The following is a 3,043-nucleotide window of genomic DNA, read 5'->3' on the forward strand; positions in this document are numbered from 1 at the left end:
ATCATGGATGGAGTGTTTGTGTGAACTAATATAAATTCAAAGTAAACATCATTACATAAAAGGGTACGGTCTTTTTTTTCAATAGTTTTATTCATTTCAAACGGGCCGGATCCGGCCCGCGGGCTGTAGTTTGCCCACGGCTGGACGAGAGTATAACAGAATGGCAAAAGTTAAATGTTTTTTGCTGTATCATCATCATCATCATCATCATCATCAAGTGTATGCAGCCCAAATTATATACCTCTAATTCTTGCACTTAATTTTATAGCTTCTCAGCACCACATAAAATGCAACCTTTGGAAGTGTAGCAAGTTGTCAATTGTGACACGGTTTATTCAACATAGTTTCTTTAATGCAATTTTGGTACATTAATTCTAAAGGGGCTATAAATTGAATCAATTCTGATTTTGTTAAAGTCTTTAAAAACAGCGTTACGTTCTACTGAGCCAAATGCTTATCTTATAGTGAAACAAATAGAAAGCATTCTGAAATCCAATATTTGCCACATTTTTTGATTAGCAAGAAGAAGGAATGGATGCAATCAATACTTGGACTCCCTGAGCAAAATGTATTTATTTCCCTTGAGAAAATCTTTCTTGATACTTACGCGTCTCTATCTTGCCACCGATCTCTCTGGGTTCTCTTGACATTGCTGCCACCCTAGTCCAACTCATTATCAACTTTGCTGGCCCATTTCTACCTTCCACTCTTGCCTCCCCATCCCTCACCCCACGTATTCATTCTCTACAGAGCAGTGATCTTTTAAAATTGTGCATCCCACCAGGCCAGGACTCTGCTGAAAACCCCCAATGGTTTTCTATGACAGAATAAAATGCAAACATCCTACATGGTGTCGAGACCCTGCTGAGCTGGCCCCTGCCTCCCTCCAACCCATCTCCCCCTGCCAGCTTTTTGTCCATGATGCTCCCAAAGTCCAAAGTCACATTCAGTTCTGTGAGTCTCCCTCACCATTTTCCACTCCCAGGGCTCTGCTCTTGCCATTCCTTCTGCGCAGAACATTCCTTCCACATTTCTTCACATGATTGGCCTTTATCATTTATGTCTCCATTCACGCATCACTTCCTCAAAGAACACTCTCCACCTTCCTAACCAAAGCAGCAGCTCTGTTCTCTCTCAGTCACTGGTTTTATTTCATCCACTAGAGCAGTGGCTCTCAACCTTCCTAATGCCGCGGCCCTTTAATACAGTTCCTCATGTTGTGGTGACCCCCAACCATAAAATCATTTCTGTTGCTACTTCATAACTGTAATTTTGCTGTTATGAATCATAATGTAAATATCTGACATGCAGGATGTATTTTCATTGTTATAAATTGAACATAATTAAAGCATAGTGATTAATCACAAAACAATATGGAATTATATGTGTTTTCTGATGGTCTTAGGTGACCCCTGTGAAAGGGTCGTTCGACCCCCAAAGAAGTCACGACCCACAGGTTAAGAATCGCTGCACTAGAGGGCTGGTACACGAAATTCATGCACTTGGGACGGGGAGGTCCCTCAGCCTGGCCTGTGCTCTCTTACAGTCTGGGAGCCCTCAGGGGATGTACGACTGACAGGTTAGGCCTGCTCCCCAGGGACATCCGTCAGTTGGACATCCTTAGTGCTCCCACCACCGCCACCGCTGCACTTGCCAGCCATGAGCTCAGCTTCTGGCTGAGTGACGCTCCCCCTGTGGGAGTGCACTGACTACCAGGGGGAAGCTCCTGCGTTGAGCATCTGCCCCCTGGTGGTCACTGTGCATCATAGTGACCGGTTGTTCTGCCGTTCAGTCAATTTGCATATTGGCCTGTTATTATATAGGATGGTAGATGAATAAAGCCAAATATAAATGTATAATGTGAGCTCAAGCATAGTTAAGAAATGACAGTACACCTGTGCGTAGGAAAACCCCAGTGAGTAGTATCATTTCTGCATACACCTGGGTGGTGGGTTCAATCCTTAGTTGGGGCGCATATGGGAGATAACCAATTGATGTTTCTCACATTGATGTTTCTCTCTCTAAAAGAGGGGTGGGGAACCTTTTTCTGCAAAGAGCCATTTGGTATTTATATCATCATTTGTGGGCTATACAAAATTACCAACTTAAAAATTAGCCTGCTACATTTGGTCAAACATTTAATTAACTGACCCCTAATGCCTCGGCAGGGCCAGGCCAAATGATTTCCCGGGACTCATATGATGTTCCCCACCCCTGCTCTACAATCATATCCTCAGGCTGGATCCCCTGGGGATGGGGGTGGGGTTTCAGGAAGCAGCTGATTGATGATGTAATTCTCTTGTTGATGTTTCTCTATAAAATATCAATAAGAACATTAAAAGAGAGAGAGATAGATGATGATGAAAGGCAAGGTTAGGCCCAGATCATGATTAAAATGGATGCTTTAAGTCACCCAAAGTTTCATTCGTGAGAAAGAACAAGAAAGGAGATGCTCTGGGACCCCACCTCCTTCCATGATTACATGCACGCAGCACCCTTATTTTTCATGTAACTAGAAGGCAGCAGGATTTTTAAGATCTATAATCTGAAGCAGATGTTTTATTACATTAGATTGTGTGGTCAGTTTTGGGGGGAATCGAGGAAATCAAGTGACCTCAAGGGTTAAGCTGCCCAGTTAAGGAGGGAACTTGGGGGCAAGCATAAAAATAATATTGTCCTGGGACAGAGGTGGGACTAGGCGAGGGACAGCAAAAGAGAGATACTTAGGCATTGCTGGATGATCTATGCACACCAAATGGAGAGTTTCAATATCTCCACTTCTGAATCTCAGTCCCAGGAATTTATTTCTCCAAATGTAACATTAACATATAAATGAATGGGCGAGGGTTGAATAAATTTAAATGTCCAAATATACCTGTCCTTTTTTAATATATATATATACACACACACACTTTTTATTGATTTCAGAGAGGAAGGAGATAGAAACATCATGAGAGAAAATCATTGATCGGCTGCCTCCTGCACGCCCCACACTGGGGATCGAGCCAGCAACCCAGGCATGTGCTGTGACCTCCTGGTTCAT

The 3,043-nt window shown here is 43.1% G+C and overlaps 1 protein-coding gene across 1 annotated transcript in view; it reads right to left on the bottom strand.

Moving 5' to 3' along the window:
• PCSK5 (proprotein convertase subtilisin/kexin type 5) overlaps positions 1-3,043 on the bottom strand; it is a 416,138-nt gene that overhangs the window by 256,573 nt on the left and 156,522 nt on the right. The window lies entirely within an intron of this gene.

The sequence above is a fragment of the Myotis davidii genome, unplaced genomic scaffold (assembly GCF_000327345.1).
Source record: "Myotis davidii unplaced genomic scaffold, ASM32734v1 scaffold228, whole genome shotgun sequence".
NCBI lineage: Eukaryota > Metazoa > Chordata > Mammalia > Chiroptera > Vespertilionidae > Myotis > Myotis davidii.